The sequence below is a fragment of the Tachypleus tridentatus genome, chromosome 7, assembly GCF_004210375.1.
Source record: "Tachypleus tridentatus isolate NWPU-2018 chromosome 7, ASM421037v1, whole genome shotgun sequence".
NCBI classification, from domain to species: Eukaryota; Metazoa; Arthropoda; class Merostomata; order Xiphosura; family Limulidae; genus Tachypleus; species Tachypleus tridentatus.
In genome coordinates, this window is record NC_134831.1 from 106,883,237 (window position 1) to 106,905,580 (window position 22,344).

General features: G+C 33.7%; 1 long non-coding RNA gene across 1 annotated transcript; it reads right to left on the reverse strand.

Moving 5' to 3' along the window:
* Positions 1-17,394: 17,394 nt before the first annotated feature.
* Positions 17,395-21,031, reverse strand: LOC143256339 (uncharacterized). The gene is made up of 2 exons (XR_013031269.1): positions 20,396-21,031; positions 17,395-17,875 (listed from the first exon to the last, which is right to left on the reverse strand). It is a non-coding gene; the product is annotated as an uncharacterized LOC143256339 (long non-coding RNA).
* Between the last annotated feature and the right edge of the window lie 1,313 nt (positions 21,032-22,344).

Sequence of the window (22,344 nt, forward strand, 5' to 3'; positions counted from 1 at the left end):
CGTTTTTGTAAACCTTGATTAAAATGTGTTAATTTTTCCAATATATACCTCAAATTATAAAAGAGAACAAACAATAACACTATTATTACTAGTAGAAATAAACGCCCTCCGTACAGATATAACTACAAGTTGCTGCAGAGAGCTATTAGGCCTGCGGCCTTTCTTGTAATTGTCTTACAGTTCTTCAACAATTTACTCATACCTAACATTTACAATGGTCGTTACTCATGAGAAAAATTTTGTTTGTTTTTGAATTTCGCGCAAAGCTATTCGAGGGCTATCTGCGCTAGCCGTCCCTAATTTAGTAGGGTAAGACTAGAGGGAAGGTAGCTAGTCGTCACCACGCCAACTCTTTTATCAACGAATAGTGGGAGTGACCGTCACATTATAACGCCTCCACGGCTGAAAGGGTGAGCATGTTTGGTGCGACGGGGATGCGAACCCGCAATCCTTAGTATTATGAGTCGCACGCCTTGACCCACCTGGCCATGCCGAGCCAGAATTGTTGATACCAGTGTTGATTACACCGATGTATTAAACAAGTGGAACCAATGGAATGAAGACAAATTGTTCAGTGTGAACATCTTATGTCGTGAAGGTTATTGATCCCCTGGAAAAGGTTGTAATGCTTAAGGTAAAACATGACCATCAAATGAAAGTGTGTAATTTGTGTTTAAGTGCGGATCATCTGTATAGAGATTGACCCCAATTAAGTTAGTTGTAAACTTATAATACGTTAAACTACTCAACACTTTGTATTATTATACATTGGATGTTTAACTTAGTTGGAAACTTATAATCAGTTAAACTACTTAACATCTTGTATTATATTATTTTCATTGTTTAATTTACCTGTAACTACACTGCTAGTAACTTTTGTAAGAAAATGAATTAAATAGGCTAGAGAATTATTTTGAGTAGTTCATGTGAGTTATGATCAAGTGATTTCAAAGACTGTCCTTATTAATAGTAAGGTGATTTATATAAAAATACAGTTAATGATAAACATTTAAATTTTTGTAATTAAAATTCTCTGTTATATATGTATACATATATATATCTTATCTCTATAAGGGATCCTGGATAATACAAAACAAAGAAAACTTGTATATCTGTGTTTCTTAGCAAGATGAAAATAATAGAAATGTAGTTTGACCTGATATACAGCCTGACAGATTTCACAATATTCATTTAAATTCTCCTTTTGTTTCACCGTATTTTCCGCCTAATAAGCCGAATTTCTGGCCCTAAATTTTGGACCTGATTTTTGGGGGTCGGCTTATTGGCTGATCACCAGCTTTGGACCAAAAAATACCGAAGACCAAAATCGGCCCCAAAATCATACCTTTGATCTCACAGTTACGGCAGAGTTATTTCAGTTGAATAAACTTTATTTATTAATAGAAAAAGGTCTATACATTACGAATGACATGTATTCATAGAAATAATAATGGCGAGCGGCATTCATATTTGAGGTTTTTAAGGCTAGCTCTACAACTTTCAGTTAAAAGCAGCATCATAACGCATTCTTTTTTTTGCAGGTGTAGACATCTTTGGTTTTTGACGGTACAATGATAAACTCCCACTACATACCCCTGGTATTTATACCCTGGGTTAGTGATTTTAATTACTGAGTAAAAATTCTGGAATTTCATTGGTTACCTAATTACAGTGAGTGAAGCCAATAACGAATGACATATTGATTCCATCTCTGTCTCAATACGACACGTTCTGCTTTACTACAGAACGCCAATGATCACACACAACATGCATGCTGACGCTGAAACGAGACTAAGAAGTCATTTTGAAGAAACTTGTCACTTCTTAAAAATGGCCTCGGCTTATTAACCGGAAAATACGGTAACTCAGCTACACTTTTTCAGAGCATTAATCAAATAAACCTTTATGAAGATGGATGTGTCTGAGGAGCACATTAAGCATATAATGTTTCATGAGTTTTAAAAAGGCAATAGTGCAGTAGAAACTTCACAAAACATTCAAGGTGTTTATGGTGTGGAGTCTCCCAATGAAAGAAAATGTCGGTGGTTTTAGAAGATCAGATCAGGTGAATTAAGTGATGCTCCACGTTCAAGTCATCCTGTTGAGTTTAATGATGACTTACTGTGGGCAGCAACTGATGAAGATTGTGCTGTAACAGTTGAAGAACTAGAACAGAAGTTTAATTCAAACCATTTGATAGTTCACCATCATCTGCAACATCTTGGAAAGATGTCAAAATATGGAAAATAGGTTCCCCATTATTTGACAGTAGCCAACCTTAGAGCAAGAGTGGACATTTGCACTTCTCTCCATGAACATAACTTGCTTTTTTTTTGGATATATTATAAAAATGTTAAGTGCAGCAGACAATAGCTGAGTGCAGGTAAACTGGCTAAAGCACAGCCTATAATGTACCTTCACCTCGGGAAAGTCTTGTTAAGCTTTTGGTGGGATGTTGTTGGAGTGATCCACTTTGAGTTGTTGCCACTCAATGTATAGATTACATCAGACTTATATTGTCAACAATTAGAGCATTTGAATGTTGCACTGAAAAAACAAAGAGGCCTGCTTTGGTCATAGGTATAGTGTTACAATAGAATAATGCACGGCCTGTTTTGTTGATAGGTATAGTGTTACAATAGAATAATGCACAGCCTGTTTTGGTCATAGGTATAGTGTTACAATAAAATAATGCACGGCCTGTTTTGGTCATAGGTATAGTGTTACAATAGAATAATGCATGGCCTGTTTTGGTCATAGGTATAGTGTTACAATAGAATAATGCACAATAGGCCTGTTTTGGTCATAGGTATAGTGTTACAATAGAATAATGCACAGCCTGTTTTGGTCATAGGCATAGTGTTACAATAAAATAATGCACGGCCTGTTTTGGTCATAGGTATATTGTTACAATAGAATAATGCATGGCCTGTTTTGGTCATAGGTATAGTGTTACAATAAAATAATGCACGGCCTGTTTTGGTCATAGGTAAAGTGTTACAATAGAATAATGCATGGCCCCATACAGCAAGGATCACGTCTGTATAAATTGAATAGGCAGACTGAGAGAAACTTCCACATCCTCCTTATTCACCAGATCTTGTTCCATCTGATTATCATCTGTTTTGAAGTTTGCAGAACTATCTTGATGGAAAAGAGTTTGGAACACATGAATATGTTAAAATTACCCTCTCTATAATCTTTTCCTCCAAACCCCAAGAATTTTATAGACGTGACATTCAGAAGCTTGTGAATCGTTGGGAGGAAGTAATTAATAATAATGGAACATACATTAAGTAATGTTAAAAGCATTTAAAATTCTTTCTCTTTTTCTGAACATAAAATCAAATTTTACTTAAATGATGACCTGATATTATCAGTACATGTAGTGCAAGACACTCAAGTTGAGAGGTTAGTATGAGCTAATAATTTGTCTCTTAGTATATTACTTCAAGAATGACCTGATATTATCAGTACATGTAGTGCAAGACACTCAAGTTGAGGGGTTAGTATGAGCTCATAATTTGTCTCTTAGTATATTACTTAAAGGATGACCTGATATTATCAGTACATGTGGTGCAAGACACTCAAGTTGAGGGGTTAGTATGAGCTCATAATTTGTCTTGTATATTACTTAAAGGATGACCTGATATTATCAGTACATGTAGTGCAAGAAACTCAAGTTGATGGGTTAGTATGAGCTGATAATTTGTCTCTTAGTATATTACTTAAAGGATGACCTGATATTATCAGTACATGTAGTGCAAGACACTCAAGTTTAGGGGTTAGTATGAGCTGATAACTTGTCTCTAGTATATTACTTAAAGGATGACCTGATATTATCAGTACATGTGGTGCAAGACACTCAAGTTTAGGGGTTAGTATGAGCTGAGAATTTGTCTTTAGTATATTACTTAAAAGATGACCTGATATTACCAGTACATGTAGTGCAAGACACTCAAGTTGAGGGGTTAGTATGAGCTGATAACTTGTCTCTAGTATATTACTTAAAAGATGACCTGATATTACCAGTACATGTAGTGCAAGACACTCAAGTTTAGGGGTTAGTATGAGCTGATAACTTGTCTCTAGTATATTACTTAAAGGATGACCTGATATTATCAGTACATGTGGTGCAAGACACTCAAGTTTAGGGGTTAGTATGAGCTGATAATTTGTCTTGTATATTACTTAAAGGATGACCTGATATTATTAGTACATGTAGTGCAAGACACTCAAGTTGAGAGGTTAGTATGAGCTGATAATTTGTCTCTTAGTATATTACTTAAATGATGACCTGATATTATCAGTACATGTGGTGCAAGACACTCAAGTTTAGGGGTTAGTATGAGCTGATAAGTTGTCTCTAGTATATTACTTAAAGGATGACCTGATATTATCAGTACATGTCGTACAAGACACTCAAGTTTAGGGGTTAGTATGAGCTGATAATTTGTTTCTTAGTATATTACTTAAAGGATGACCTGATATTATCAGTACATGTGGTGCAAGACACTCAAGTTTAGGGGTTAGTATGAGCTGATAATTTGTCTAGTATATTACTTAAAGGATGACCTGATATTATCAGTACATGTAGTGTAAGACACTCAAGTTGATGGGTTAGTATGAGCTGATAATTTGTCTCTTAGTATATTACTTAAAGGATGACCTGATATTATCAGTACATGTAGTGCAAGACACTCAAGTTTAGGGGTTAGTATGAGCTGATAATTTGTCTAGTATATTACTTAAAGGATGACCTGATATTATCAGTACATGTAGTGTAAGACACTCAAGTTGATGGGTTAGTATGAGCTGATAATTTGTCTCTTAGTATATTACTTAAAGGATGACCTGATATTATCAGTACATGTGGTGCAAGACACTCAAGTTTAGGGGTTAGTATGAGCTGATAATTTGTCTAGTATATTACTTAAAGGATGACCTGATATTATCAGTACATGTAGTGTAAGACACTCAAGTTGATGGGTTAGTATGAGCTGATAATTTGTCTCTTAGTATATTACTTAAAGGATGACCTGATATTATCAGTACATGTAGCGCAAGACACTCAAGTTGAGGGGTTAGTATGAGCTGATAATTTGTCTTGTATATTACTTAAAGGATGACCTGATATTATTAGTACATGTAGTGCAAGACACTCAAGTTGAGGGGTTAGTATGAGCTGATAATTTGTCTCTTAGTATATTACTTAAATGATGACCTGATATTAACAGTACATGTGGTGCAAGACACTCAAGTTTAGGGGTTAGTATGAGCTGATAATTTGTCTCTAGTATATTACTTAAAGGATGACCTGATATTATCAGTACATGTCGTACAAGACACTCAAGTTTAGGGGTTAGTATGAGCTGATAATTTGTTTCTTAGTATATTACTTAAAGGATGACCTGATATTATCAGTACATGTGGTGCAAGACACTCAAGTTTAGGGGTTAGTATGAGCTGATAATTTTTCTAGTATATTACTTAAAGGATGACCTGATATTATCAGTACATGTAGTGTAAGACACTCAAGTTGATGGGTTAGTATGAGCTGATAATTTGTCTCTTAGTATATTACTTAAAGGATGACCTGATATTATCAGTACATGTGGTGCAAGACACTCAAGTTTAGGGGTTAGTATGAGCTGATAATTTGTCTCTAGTATATTACTTAAAGGATGACCTGATATTATCAGTACATGTAGTGCAAGAAACGCAAGTTTAGGGGTTATGAGCTGATAATTTGTCTTGTGTATTACTTAAAGGATGACCTGATATTATCAGTACATGTAGTGCAAGACACTCAAGTTGATGGGTTAGTATGAGCTGATAATTTGTCTCTAGTATATTACTTAAAGGATGACCTGATATTATCAGTACATGTAGTGCAAGAAACGCAAGTTTAGGGGTTATGAGCTGATAATTTGTCTTGTGTATTACTTAAAGGATGACCTGATATTATCAGTACATGTAGTGCAAGACACTCAAGTTGATGGGTTAGTATGAGCTGATAATTTGTCTCTAGTATATTACTTAAAGGATGACCTGATATTATCAGTACATGTAGTGCAAGACACTCAAGTTGAGGGGTTAGTATGAGCTGAGAATTTGGAACTTGTTGGTTTATGTAATTAGGAAGCCTTCATTGTGACTTAACATGATGATGCCTGTTGAATTTTTGATCATTTTCATCTTACATAAAATTACTTTTTGTCAGAACATATTAACAAAACATATACTAAACAGTAGAGCCATGGCAACATATGTAAACATCTGTAATGAATGTTTTGAATTACACATATTTCATCTTCAGTGTTATAAATATCAATGTAAGCATAGAATAAACGGTGTTATGAATATTAATGTAAGCATACAATAAACAGTGTTATGAATATTAATGTTAATGCACAATAAACAGTGTTATGAATATTAATGTAAATGCACAATAAACAGTGTTATGAATATTAATGTAAATGCACAATAAACAGTGTTATGAATATCAATGTAAACGCACAATAAACAGTGTTATGAATATCAATGTAAACAACAATAAACAGTGTTATGAATATTAATGTAAATGCACAATAAACAGTGTTATGAATATCAATGTAAACACACAATAAACAGTGTTATGAATATCAATGTAAACGCACAATAAACAGTTATGAATATCAGTGTAAATGCACAATAAACAATGTTATGAATATCAGTGTAAATGCACAATAAATAGTGTCATGAATATCAATGTAAACGCACAATAAACAGTGTTATGAATATCAGTGTAAATGCACAATAAACAGTGTTATGAATATCAGTGTAAATGCACAATAAACAGTGTTATGAATGTCAGTGTAAATGCACAATAAACAGTGTTATGAATGTCAGTGTAAATGCACAATAAACAGTGTTATGAATATCAGTGCAAATGCACAATAAATAGTGTTATGAATGTCAATGTAAGCACACAATAAACAGTGTTATGAATGTTAATGTAAATGCACAATAAACAGTGTCATCAATCTTTCAAAATAGAAAGAAGGAAATGCAAGGGGGGATTAATCTGAATATTTCTTTAGACTTGAACTTTCATTTATGGTATGCAAACTTTATTTTAACAACAGTTTGTGATCATTACATCCATAAGTTAGTACTAAAAATTTGTTTGAAGAAATGGGTTGTGATGATGACGTTTCATTGTAGAATATATAGGAAAGTTAAGTGTAGTTAGAATATTAATTACAGTTCTGTTGGAAACTTTCATATGTTTCAAGATATGTATTAATAAGTGATGGGAAGTTTTGTATATATATATTGTATAATATATATGAAAGTTAAGTGTAGTTAGAATATTAACTACAGTTCTGTTATAAACTTTCATATGTTTCAAGATATGTTTTAATAAGTGATGGGAAGTTTTGTCTACGTAGGGAATCTTACAGTTACCATATCAGTTGTTAATGATAAACAGGATTTCAGGTTATATCAACAGATATTTGTTAGACCTATCTCAGTCTTTTATAAGATTGAATTAAACCTCACAGAACTTTATCAGTTTATTTGATGCTGTAGTTTATAAGTTTCATAAACTTGTACTAACACTGCACCTATAATTATAAATTATGAAGTCTGTACTGTGCGTTAAACACTGTGCCAACAACTTATTTGTTGTTTTTCAATGATCACAACTAACCTGTTATTAACATGTATGTATATGGAATTGCCAGTCACACACACACACAAATATTTTTTATGTGTCATGATTGTTAAGTGCATATTGTAGATGTATGTATCTGTTATGGAAAAACAGTGCTATATCAGAATGGATTATGTTCATTACTTTATATGCAAAAACGAAACGTTGTTCGCTCTTCTATGTAAAATATTTTCTCAACCCAAACGAGCCGTTTTTGCATATAAATTTCTCAACAAGTGGGTTTCTCGACATCACTGATTATAATGTTCATTACTCACTCAAAAACACATCACTGGAGAACTTACGTTAAACATTTTCAAACATATGAATATTTCGAATTATGTTAAAAGTTATAGATTCACACTTACCCCCCCAGTGACTCAACAGTATGTCTGCAGACTTACAACACTAAAAAACGGGTTTCGATACCCGTGGTGGGCAGAGCACAGGTAGCCCATTGTGTGGGTTTGTGCTTAATTCAAAACAGCAACAACAAGATCCATACTTTGAGAAAATGTTACTCAGAACAGAGATAGATTCAAGATGTTGTAAGGTTACAACTAGACGTATACTAGCACTAGTAATAAATTTATATTACTTTCATGGTTTAAGTTGCTTATAACTACATTACTAGTAAATTTAGTAAAAAATTAACTAGAGAGCCTATAAAACACTGAGTATCTTATATAAGTTATGATCAAGTGGTTTCAAACACTGTCCTAATTTCTGGAAAGGTAATTCATCTGAAAGTAACAACATTTACAATATTATATTTACAAAAGAAGTGATAAACTGTAAACCTAAATTCATGGTTTAATGTTTGTAAACAAGATGACTGTTTTCAAATGTTAGTGTCTGCACTGAAGCATTTTTGCTTATTTTGGACGTCAACAAAATGAGAACCATCTGTGATGAATAGTTTAACTTCAGAACTAAGTAAAGTGTATTCTATAGCAATATTGCAAAAGATGCAGGCATCCTAAGCAGCAGTATTAATAAAGGAAAATTATTAGTATCTTAAAAACGTCAAGGTATGGAGGGTTATTATGTTAGTGTCTAATGAAATTAAATGATGTATTTGTTTAGAAATAATTAGATTTAATGTAGGAAAGAAACTTATTCTACAGATTTTTCAGTTGTTGCATGTTTTTAAATGCACAAAGTTTGTAAAATATACAGAAAATATTGGTTAAAATGGACAGTGATCCTTTTCTGTTTTATTCATACTAGTCCATGAGTGTATAGTTGGGATGAATATAATTATGGTGCAGTACTTCACAAAGTTGAATCTACAAGCAGTCCTGTAGAACATACCATCTTGGTGTTGTGTATTATAAACCTTAGTATGTATGGTAGAAATAATGCAAGACAAATGAGCCATTTGTGGTATAACTGGCATTAGGTAGAGTTAATTTCACACACTGGTTGAGGAGCTCTGGTTTTCCAATGGTGAAACAATTGAATCCCAGTGGTTCTGAGAATTGAGTGGATTTTCTGATTGTAGTCTGGAGCTTCCTCATCATGTTATATTAGGTGTGCATCTTAATCTGATGGTTGAGGACATCATTCTTCTCGGACTAGAAGTATCAACATTGGTTCAGATAGTATGAAGCTATAGTTCATCTCTCAGTTATGGTCTTACATGCCTCAACCACACTATATCAATGGCAGGTCAAGCAACAGTTGGTCAGTGATCTTCTTTTGTGAACTAGATATATTATTCACAGTTCCAATGGTTTTAGGATGGAAATGTTAACACAGCTTTGAGTGGACCTGCCCCATCTTTTAAAAGTCTCAGACACTAACTTTCTGCTGTTTATCATATGTTCCTCTTTGTTGTCCATTCAGTGATGATTTTCATCAAGAGTGAAGAGTAAAACTGATTCCGATGTGGTCCAGTCTCCCTCTAGTGTGTTTACTAAACAGAGATGTTGATAAACTCCATGGGCTTTTATTAGATGTATTTTGAAAAGGGATAATCTTAGTAATGTAGCACCACTCCCTTCACCAAGTCAATGTGTAGGATTGTAGCTTTTAGTAAAGGTGATGAATCATATTGGAACATATAATTTACTTACCAATAAAATGTATTACTGATTGATACTTTTCACACTTTACATCCTTCTTTCCCATTTAGTGTTTTTGTTTCTGGCATCTAATCTCCAAGTGAGGTTAGACTATACATCAGGTAGAGGTAGTTGCATGAGGAGAGTAAGTCATGCTCCTGTTGGTAGAGGAATGTTGCACGAGGAGAGTATGTCACACTCCTGTTGGTAGAGGTAGTTGCATGAGGAGAGTATGTCACGCTCCTGTTGGTAGAGGATTGTTGCATGAGGAGAGTATGTCACACTCCTGTTGGTAGAGGATTGTTGCATGAGGAGAGTATGTCACACTCCTGTTGGTAGAGGATTGTTGCATGAGGAGAGTATGTCACACTCCTGTTGGAAGAGGTAGTTGCATGAGGAGAGTAAGTCACACTCCTGTTGGTAGAGGATTGTTGCATGAGGAGAGTATGTCACACTCCTGTTGGTAGAGGTAGTTGCATGAGGAGAGTATGTCACGCTCCTGTTGGTAGAGGAATGTTGCACGAGGAGAGTATGTCACACTCCTGTTGGTAGAGGTAGTTGCATGAGGAGAGTATGTCACGCTCCTGTTGGTAGAGGATTGTTGCATGAGGAGAGTATGTCACACTCCTGTTGGTAGAGGATTGTTGATTGAGGAGAGTATGTCACACTCCTGTTGGAAGAGGTAGTTGCACGAGGAGAGTAAGTCACACTCCTTTTGGTAGAGGATTGTTGCATGAGGAGAGTATGTCACACTCCTGTTGGTAGAGGATTGTTGCATGAGGAGAGTATGTCACACTCCTGTTGGAAGAGGTAGTTGCATGAGGAGAGTAAGTCACACTCCTGTTGGTAGAGGATTGTTGCATGAGGAGAGTATGTCACACTCCTGTTGGTAGAGGATTGTTGCATGAGGAGAGTATGTCATGTTTTAAAAAAGAGAGACCATGAAACTTTTGGAAAGAAAACCTTGTCCAAGAGATAAAATACCAGAAATATCTATTTGTTCATCTTATAAATCTGTTTTCTTCCTCACAAAACACCCATACAAATCAAATACAACTTTTATTCATCAATAAATAATAGTTCATACTACTGTGCTCATCCAGTCTGTATCAGAGAGAAGCACAAACTTATAGTGAAAAGTGAAGATAAGCTCACGTTAATTCACTCCAACACATCTACACAACTTGATGAAAAAAACCTTCCATCATTCTGTCTGCCCCTTGGTGTGAGAGGATTACCCAGAGAAGATTCTGTTATTTTGGTTTATCTCCTCTGGTATCTAAACATCCACCCATGTATTTGACGTGTGTGGTGACCCGTGAATGGGAGGAGAGGATCCTGGTGGTTGAGGGTTCCAACCTTGACACACCACTTTGGCATTGAATTCCTGTATATGGGTGGCCCCACCAAGATCAATCAGCTGGTTCACTTGGATTAGGGTCTACCGAGAACCAGTGTTGGATGTTCTCAATAGGTGTTTTGGACATTGTGTCCGATGCTGGTGTTTGGGTATTGTGCTTCTTGTGTATTCTTTGTTTGTTAGTGTAGTGTGTTCCCTTGTAGGGCATCATGGTGGGTAGGGTCAGTGGGCACTGAAAAATTCTTTATTACGGATCCCCAAATAAAAATTTAATTAAAATTGTGAAGAAAACAGTCCATAGGTATATGGCCAGGTTTCGAAGATTCTGAGCAACAACCTTCATCCTCTGTAACTAACGCCTGTACCTCATTTTCTTATACTACATTCTCTTTGAGACAAACTTTTAGGGCAAACTCTCCTTTTTTATTTGGAAGGGAGTAGAAGAACTTCCTGCCTCACCAAGGTCAGTTCAAAAGCTTTGCTCTGGTGACATATTCATGGAAACTTCCACTCCTAAATACAGTGAATTACTCATGCATTTGAAGGTGACTGGAGGATATACCCATTGAGGTTACTCCTTATACTGCTGGTAGCACTGTTGGTTGATCAGCATGTGCCCACTTTGTTTATGCCATTGGACACACCTTTTGAGGCTTTAGAGATTTATGATCAATCAGACCTTGGTGCTCTCCTTGAATAGTTGCCATCTACCTTTTTAACCTGGGGAACTTTAATGGACATCATCCCCTCTGGGAAGGTACTGATATTGATGGGAGGGGTCACTCCGTAGAGTGTATGCTCTCTGATCACAACCTCTCTCTTTTCAATACTGGTTCTTCTACTTATTTTCATGCACCTAGTCAGTCCTTTTCTTCTACTGATCTCTCAGTTTGCTCCCAGTTACTATTCTCTCACTTTTCATGGAGGATTGACAACCCACGAGGCATTGATCATTTTCCTATCGTTTTGAGAGAGACTGGTCATGATCAATGCCATGCGACCCGCGTGCCACAGTGAAAGCTGGATTAAGCACACTGGCCCTCTTTCAATGCTCTCACAGAAATTGATCCTGCCATCATCTGTAAACCATCAGTAGATGGCTGCGTGGCAGCAGTGATTGACTGTATTATCCAGGCAGCTGTTTAGTGTATTTCTAAAGGCTTGAAGAAGGTTGGTACCAGCAAACTGGTACACAAGTTGTAACTAGAAGATATAATTGTATGCTTTACTTCTTTATTTATATTTCTATGTTTTAAGAAAAATAAGTTTAAAATCTTATCTGTAAATAGTATTAATGTATTATAACTGAAATGTGATTGTATTCTACAAACTACTAGTCCACTGAAACAAACTCCATATTCCACTCAACATGCAGTGAAAGGGATAATAATTATAGGAAGGTGAAGAACAATTAATGTAACAAATTAAACTTAGGTTAATTATGCAGATCAAACATATAATTTAACAAAGCAGAATGTTTTATGTTTAAACCTTGTTCAACAGGAGAGAGTCTCTTTTTTGTATTAGAGGGGTGTTGGGGAAATCTCTGTATCTGCTACACCACATTTTATGTTCTCTGGAACACTGTTTCTCAGAGATTTGTGCTTTTCTCTTTCTGTTTATTTTCAAAGGTTTTCCATATCATCCATCTCTAAGATTAATGAAAATATCTTTTCAAAAATATACCCCCAGTTGTATAAAAACTTAATTTCAAACAAAAAATAACCATTTATGCTAAGAAAATATTTATATGTACTATATAGTAATAAAAAACTTGCTTAAATTATACTATTATGGTAAGTAATAAAGTGATAAATATATTTCTTGTATTTGTTAATCTCAATCTAAATGTAACTGAAACAATAATTCTATAAAGTTAAACAACATGGTCATTTCCTCTTCGAGTTTACCCATTGTTCATAGATTTCTGAAGAAATAACACCTGTTAAGAAAGAATTATAATCAGATTGATGTTATCCTATTGGAAGTTTCTTAAGACAAGATTAATTGAAAATTTACTGATTTCTTTCCACACTGTTTACTGCCTGGAAGGTCACAATACTGCAATGTAAAACTTGTATTTTACAACACTCAATTATAGAGAACTAGCCATAAAGCTGGGCAAAACTATATAATTTCTATATAAATTACAGAAGCACCACAGCAATAATTAGTGGAATTAAGTGTAATATTGATGTGAGGATCCCAAGAAATGTTTTGGATAGGGGGACAGAGTGGTGTAAGATTATGAATTGAATATAAATTGATATAGATATACCTTCAGTTTAACTCCTGTACATGGTGAGGGAACCTCCCAGGGAATGTTCTTTCAGTTTATCTCCTCTGGGGTATAAACATCCACCCACATGTTTGGGATGCATAATGACCCGTGAAGGTGAGGAGAGGATCCTTGGTAGTTGAGGGATCCAACCCTAACACACCACTTTGTTCTTCAATTCCTGTAGACGGGCAGCCTTGGGGTGGCCCCCCTTGGATCAATTGGCATGTCCACTTGGGCTAGGGTCAACCAAGTACCAGTGTTGGATGTTCTCAATAGGTGTTGTGGACATTGTATCTGATGGTGGTGTTTGGGTATAGTGCCCACAAAACCCTGGCGATGCTGCGGTGTGCTTGTTTATCATAGTAGTGCATCCCCTTGTAGGGCTTAATGGTGCGTGAGGACAGTGGGCACCGAGATAGTCCTTTTTTTATTATTATAGATCCTCCACATAAAAACTTCAATAAAATAGTGAAAAAACAGTCCATAGGTAAACAACCATATCTTGAAGATTCTGAGCAGTAATCTTCAATATCTGTAACACCTTTTGTACCTCATTTTCTTATACTACATTCTCTTTCAGACAAAATTTTAGGGCAAAAATCTCCCTTTTTCATTCAGAAAGGACTAGAGGGACTTGCTAGCTCTCCAAAGACAGTAAAGCATCAGTCTCTTGACATATTGGTGGAAACATCCACATCTCAATACAGTGAACTCCTGTTGCATTCAAAGGCAACTGGAGATATACCTGTTGAGGTTACACCTCATGCTACTTTGAATTCATCATAAGGAGTTATTGTAGAGAGGGATTTAAAGATCATTCTTGAGTCAAGGATTCTTGCTGGATTCTTCTATCAAGGAGTTTCTGCAGTGAGGCGTATCTCCACTCACAGAGATGGAATTATGATACCAACCAGTGTCCTCATTCTGATATTTACATCACCACGTCCACCTCCCACCATCAAAGCAGGTTATCTTAATTGCAGAGTACAGCCATACATTGTGTTGTATGTGTAATACTCAGGTCACAGTAAGCCACATGTTACTGTCTTGCTGCCATTATGACTCAATGACAGCACTATTCTAAACATGTTCTGTCCATAACGTCAGACAGTGTTATTGGTGATGGTGACACTGTCCACCTTGGAAATGTTTTTAGTTTTTTAAAGGCCATTAGTATTCTTAATGCTATTTAGGTTTTTTAATTTATACATTAGACCTTTTTTAATGTGATTTGCTTTTAAGAATCAAAGTCCATCTGGTTTGATTTGAAATTAGAAAATGGCCGTAAAGTCAAATAACTCGACACCAGGACTGGAAAGGCCAACTTCAGGTGACTAACTGTGGTTTTTGTACTTACATGATAGTCTTCCTGGTGAGTTATGATAATTACAGTCACACTACAGAAAGTCCTTTACAACTTGTATTTCCTCTCACTGCTGTAAACTAGATGTAAAATTTGTATTTAATGTTATTTATATTTTTGTTCAAAAATTAAACTTTGTTTCATTTTACCTTAATTTCCTTTTACAAATTTTAATAATTTTACTTGAATTTTAAACTTTTTACTGGATGTGTAGCACAGATAATCTAGCTGCTTTGTGCCATAAAACACCAAACCAACCAATCATTTAGATATGCTGAATGAATAAAAAAACAAGTTTCTCATTTTCCAGATTAGAGCAAGTGCTCCCCACTACTTATTGAGAATACACTCATGTTTTCTGATAACTTGTATATACTACATATCTTAGTCATTAAAGCATTCTACAGAGAGAGAAATGATGATGCACTTTCTGCATTAACTTTTCAGGCATTACTTATGAGATGACCTGATACAAATGCACTTAAAAAAAGCCTTAACAACAAACTGTGTGATAAGTAAATTTTTATTGTTGAGTTATAGAAACTGACATGACTGTCATGATACCTATGTCAGTCAGTAGACATGTGGTATCTGAAGATGTAATTTATATAAACTGACATGACTATCATGATACCTATATCAGTCAGTAGACATGTGGTATCTGAAGATGTAATTTATATAAACTGACATGACTGTCATGATACCTATATCAGTCAGTAGACATGTGGTATTATCTGAAGATGTAATTTATATAAACTGACATGACTATCATGATACCTATGTCAGTCAGTAGACATGTGGTATCTGAAGATGTAATTTATATAAACTGACATGACTATCATGATACCTATATCAGTCAGTAGACATGTGGTATTATCTGAAGATGTAATTTATATAAACTGACATGACTATCATGATACCTATATCAGTCAGTAGACATGTGGTATCTGAAGATGTAATTTATATAAACTGACATGACTGTCATGATACCTATATCAGTCAGTAGACATGTGGTATCTGAAGATGTAATTTATATAAACTGACATGACTATCATGATACCTATATCAGTCAGTAGACATGTGGTATTATCTGAAGATGTAATTTATATAAACTGACATGACTGTCATGATACCTATATCAGTCAGTAAACATGTGGTATTATCTGAAGATGTAATTTATATAAACTGACATGACTATCATGATACCTATGTCAGTCAGTAGACATGTGGTATCTGAAGATGTAATTTATATAAACTGACATGACTATCATGATACCTATATCAGTCAGTAGACATGTGGTATTATCTGAAGATGTAATTTATATAAACTGACATGACTATCATGATACCTATATCAGTCAGTAGACATGTGGTATCTGAAGATGTAATTTATATAAACTGACATGACTATCATGATACCTATATCAGTCAGTAGACATGTGGTGTCTGAAGATGTAATTTATATAAACTGACATGACTATCATGATACCTATATCAGTTAGTAGACATGTGGTATTATCTGAAGATGTAATTTATGTAAACTGACATGACTGTCATGATACCTATATCAGTCAGTAGACATGTGGTATCTGAAGATGTAATTTATATAAACTGACATGACTGTCATGATACCTATATCAGTCAGTAGACATGTGGTATCTGAAGATGTAATTTATATAAACTGACATGACTGTCATGATACCTATATCAGTCAGTAGACATGTGGTATCTGAAGATGTAATTTATATAAACTGACATGACTATCATGATACCTATATCAGTCAGTAGACATGTGGTGTCTGAAGATGTAATTTATATAACCTGACATGACTGTCATGATACCTATATCAGTCAGTAGACATGTGGTATTATCTAAAGATGTAATTTATATAAACTGACATGACTATCATGATACCTATATCAGTCAGTAGACATGTGGTATTATCTGAAGATGTAATTTCAACACTTTATTGTTTTAAACTTCCTTTGTTAACTACTGTTTTGTCAAACATTTAAATCAACATAAATCATTGATGTTTACAAAACAAATTACATGTCAATGTGACAAACTTCATTACCCAATTATTGTAAGGATATTCAGTCTAAATAAAACAAGGCCAAACAAAGAATGAACAATAAAAAGAAGCAATCAGCTTTTTTATAAATAATATAAAAACAATATGTGTACTAATAATTGTTGTTTTAAATTATTTAGTGACAATGGACTCTCAAGTTAATTTGTAACATTATGTTTGTTTATATACATTTTGAACAATGTTCTAGTGTTTGTTCATTCTAGCATACAATATTGCAGTCCTTTATTTGTTCAAACAAGTTTCTGTACACCTCACAAAACTAACAATATTTATAGCAAATGACATCACCTCAAACAAACTGGAAAGTGTAATCAGAAGTACAGAATATAAAAACGTTTTATACACTTACTATTATTGTAGTCTAACCTTCTCCATAAATAATCCAGAGGGAGACACAGTCATCTGAATGACTCATCTTATATGAAACCAGACTGAAGAGATCAATTACTTTCTGGTATATTTTGTGTTATGAATCTTTTGTATTAACAAATGATGTATCATACAAGTGTTTCATAAATAAAGATGAAAATTTACTGTTTGAAGCACTATAGTAACCCAATTTATTTTAATCAATACCAGCAATACTTAACTCTGTCATACAATTAAAGGTAAACAACAAAAAAATAAAGATCACCAGAACATTAAGTAATCAAATATGAAGACAAAATATGAGTGATGTGTTTCCAGGGGGGGAGTAATACATTAAAAACATTCCAAGATACACTGTTTTCTGACACATAAAACATATGATGTTATTATCTATAGAAAGTTATATAATGCACATTCTTTATTTTTTTGTTGCATTTTACAACATTTATTCTACTTTTTTATATAAAAGTTACCAGCTTATAACTTTTATGTATATATATTACTGTCGTTTGACCTTACAATAAGGTTGTTTCCACTGTTCTAAGGCTTGAATATAGTTGATCCACAAGATGACAGACCACAGACAATTTCAGATGTTCATGAGCAGAGAAAGAAGTGGAAGGGGTTTTCACCTGAGTGTCCTACAGACAAACAAGAAAGAAAGAGAGATGTCAATATGGTTAAGTGTTATCTTTTTACTATAGTTAACTCAATCATCCTATAGTTAGCTATAGTTAACTCAGTCATCCATGGACAGATTATCCAGTTTATCTTTTAAAAGAATCCTGAGAATCTCACAAGTTGTTACACAAAACTTCAGAACTAGTTTTTACATTCTGTGTTATACAATTTGAAAACTCAAATAAAACAAAAGGAGAATTTAAATGAATATTGTGAAATCAGTCAGGCTGAATATCAGGTCAAACTACATTTCTATTATTTTCATCTTGCTAAGAAATACACAGATATACAAGTTTTCTTTGTTTTGTATTATCCATGCTTTCTAACTTGAGGACCAGTTTGTTAAAAGAATAGTTTAGGAAGTTACGTTAATAGTAAGGAAATATTTAGACCAAGTTACACGTTACTTTATCTACCAGTTAGGAAATGTTCAAACTAACACTAACAAGAATATCAAAGGATGAAAATAGTAACTTAAGACTGAATGGTTCTAAACATATTACATTAATTTTAATTTGATCCTACAAACTTTCAAAATTCATTGTGTAGAATTTTGAAATGAAAAATTTCCACATCTTGAATAGCTTCACACAGATTATCTACAAACTTTGTACAATAGTCTTCATTTGTAACATTGAATGTTACCAAGACAGTCCTAGAAATGGTGTCGGTCTTGAGAGGGGTAAGTACGTATGTTGTATGATATTTTAAACATTACTTATCAGTTAGTGAAATAAATCAGAACACTATACACACCAATGTTAATAATTGGATTAATTTATACATCTTTTAATATTGTGACCAGAATCTTGGAACCGTTGGTGATCACAGAGGAAAGATAGGGGTGGAAGAAAACGTCCTCTTTTAACACTCCACTCACCCACCTGCATCCGCAACCTATGATTGGTGTCTTTATTAGCAAATACTGAAAATCCATAAAATGGAAAGCTTTGTGGAAAAGTAGCAGTTTGCTCTAAACCGTGATAAATTCCAGAAATAAACAAAAAATATATTTATCATCTAACGTGGAGAGGGTAATGTTGATCCCACATAGTGGAAATGACTGCTTGGACTTACAGGTATTGCAGGTATTCTTTTTCACTAAACATCTCAGACACTTGTAATGGAATCGGAGTGAGCGGCTTCACTAGGCAGAAAGGTTAGTTCTGCTTAGCTGTTGGAGATTCGACTAATACTACCTGTCGTTACAAGATTTATTTATTTTTAGGTGAATGGAGCACATGGGCACTAACTCGAGGCTTTATAGTTAAAGCAAAGATGTTTAAAACAATAATTCCAATAGCATTTCTTTTACTGATTCTTTCATATTCTTACATGTTATATACAACTTCATTAAACTTATTCAGTTCCTAATTAAGTTAATACTCTTAATACATATAAATCTATATCATTGTCCACATATCATTGTTTGTCCACTGATTAATGTAGTATCATAATGTGCTTACTTGTCTAAGTTCAGAACTTTGACAGAGAAGTGAAATGAAGCAGTTACAAAGGTCATCAAATTGTCTGTTTTTCCAAGAGAAATTAAGTTATATTAAATAAAACTGTACTGTTATAATCATTAGATGTGGTATCAATCTTCTAGCTTCAAACACTGTTTTGTTTTTCAGGTACCAGTATTGCAAAAGTTTGTTACTGTAAGTGAAAGATTTGAGTTGGAAAAATACCATTGAGTCTAGTAGCTAAATTATAAGATGTTACCCAGTTAATGTTACAAGTTTTTAAATTTAGATGTATGTTGTTCACAACTATTTGTTATGAATACTAAACTTACTAACATCCTAAAAAAAGTTTGAAACTTCAGGAGATCCTCATCAACTTATAACCCAGCTAGATTAAGTTCTTCACAAAACTTCTGTAAATACTCAGAATTATTTTAACTCATTAATGAAACTTTTATACTGAATGAATTACAAAAACATCTTAACTAACAAAAGAATAAAATGTTCAAATCAGCTTCTTAAAAACCTTTCTTAGGTAAAAATTTGAAACAAAATCATGTTTAGATGATACATATTAAAGAAGACAGTTCTTGATACTGGTAGTTATAACTCTTCTTCTGCCAAGTACAATAGTGTATTGTAATAACAATTAAAGGTAAAAATGATCTATTTCAAATTTATCACAAGATCATTTAACACTGAGGTTAGCAGGTATGTTAAATTTTGATGATGACACAGAGTATTTGATTTACACTTAAAGATATAACATTTGATACATTAATTCTAGGATCATTACATACATTAAATACAATTCTAGGATCATTATATACAGTTAACATGATAAAGATTTTCAGATTCGTCTTTACTCTGTAAGAAAGTGGTTTACAGACTGATGTAGGCTTAGGTATGAGTCAAAAGCAAGCAATAATACTGAAAAACAAGAAATATTTGAAAACACTTTAATTTTTAAGCTCATACTTTAGTTAAAGTGAAAAGTATGAAGTCTCATATTACCTATTAATATCGGGTTCGATTTCACCATGGGCACACAGCAAGCAGCCTGATGTGGCTTTCCTCTACATAAACAAACGATTATAATAATACTTATCAATTTAAAATTTGATAGTAGATTGTTACATTAATTTAAAAACCTTCTCTACGTTTTTAATAATTTTATGAACAACTTTTAAGTGTGGTTGGTGAATTATTTTTATTTTATAAAATAGCTTCGTTCGTGTCTATTTAAATACTGTTTCAGTGACACAAAGGATCTTGAAGTTCAAAGACGTTGAATTAATTTATTTTAAATGGGCCGAGTGCATGTTTAGTATGAGGGATCCAAGAATTCCTGTTTCTTGTCCCGTTAGTACAAAGATATAAAGTAAAATAAATAGTAGTCCCTGCATTGGTTGCAGTGAGTGCGTTATAAGAGTAACGTTGATTACAGTAACTTGCCCTTTTTAATGGCGTTCCGTCTAGACTATCACTTGTAAAGAATGATTTTCACAGATATATCACGTGCATCTTGGAGAGAAATTCAACAAGTAACACTCATCTCATTGTGTTTGTGCAAGTTAAGGTACCTTACTCCAGGTAAAATTCTGTAGCTTTGCACAACGAAAATAATCAGAAAGTAGTGATAGCTGTTAATAATTCATGATGACGAGAAATCCACTTTAAGTAACAATGTATCTCATACTAACATGAAGATAACTTAAGAAGGTCAAAACGTTCTCTACTTTGTTTTAATACCCATACCGGCTGTCTTAAGATACAGCACATAATAATTATGCTTCATTTGGACACCAGGTGTAGCATTGATATCAAAATTTATTTGAGAAAATTGTATCATATATGTGTGTATACATATTAATAGATAACATGCATAACAACAATACAATGTTTGTGAACAAGTCCTCATACTTGTCCATATTATACTACAATGAAGATTTTATTGTTCGACCGTATTAACGTTACATTAAATAATTTTTGGCGCAGATCTATACAAATTTATATACATTTCACACAATCTAAAACCTAATTACTATGAACAAAAGTAAAATTTCGCCATTATCAGACCGTGTAGCTCTTACTTTTATTAATTACGGGTGTAATTATTAATATAATTTTAAAAACAAAGAAATATACAACTCGTGAAAGGACTTAGAACGCATTTAAATGTAATTTTAACTTGAGAAACACTTAAAGAATATTACAGATTTCGTGGAGAAGGTGAATTTATAAACATATTTAAAGGAATAAACATCAACAACTGTCTCTGTTATTAAGATGATACATTATCTCAGATCTGACAACACTTCTCCAATTCTAGAAATATGGTCACACAAGAAGTGTAATGAGGCTGGAAAATGAATTTGCTCTTTTTTCATCTAAATCCCTTTTTTTTTACTTCTTAAGTCGAAAGATGTTTTCACTCTTTACCGTCAATATAATGTTTTTACCTCTGAGGACGGAAGACAAACTTGCTTTTTTTCATGGAAATCATTTTTTGTCTCTTAAGCCAAGAAATGGAGTTGTTCTTTATTGATGATAATTCTCTTTTTCCCTCTTAAGCCGAAAAACAGGCCTGCTCTTTTTTAATCAAAATCCTCTCTCCTTTCAAGCTACAAAACAGAATAGTTCTTTCTTCATCAAACTCTTGTATTTTCTTTCTCCTTAAGCTGAAAAACGTCATTTCTCGTATTTTCATCAAGTTCCTGCCCCCTTAAGATAAAAATGGTCTCGTTTTTTTACTGTTAGTATGATGTGTTTTAACATCTGAGGCCTGAAAACGAGCTTGAACGTTTATCAGTTTCTTTTATATCCTTCAGAGAAGATGATTGGATGACAGATACAAAACTTTTATTCCCATCATCAGCATCTGCCTGTGAAAATAAATAGTGCAATTTGTAATGCTGATGTTTAAAAATAAATATTTTACTGTCTTTTGATTTTTCTTTTTC